Genomic DNA, 344 nt, shown 5'->3' with positions numbered 1-344 from the left:
AAGATGAAGTGTCTTGTGTCTTGCAGGAGGAAACAATGCCATATGTACGTGCTCTAGTGCACAACTGGCACAACTACGCCTCTCCCCGACAATGAACCAATCAAAATAACATTTGTACAAACTGTAGGGAAATGCAGATGTTAGTATGATACATCACCTTAGTACAATAAAAAATACTCTCAATGGTAGACCTATCAAAACATTTTTCCTTTCAAGTGTTTTTAGGGTATTGGAACAAGTTTGCCTCACATTCTGCCCTAATGAATGAAAGCAGCATTGATACCCCCACATTCAAAATTGGTCTGAAATTATCTGCCATGTGACAATTGTCACTTAACCCCCCC

Source organism: Penaeus monodon, chromosome 33 (genome assembly GCF_015228065.2).
Source record: "Penaeus monodon isolate SGIC_2016 chromosome 33, NSTDA_Pmon_1, whole genome shotgun sequence".
Classification (NCBI taxonomy): Eukaryota; Metazoa; Arthropoda; class Malacostraca; order Decapoda; family Penaeidae; genus Penaeus; species Penaeus monodon.
Note: the sequence above shows the minus strand (reverse complement) of the source record.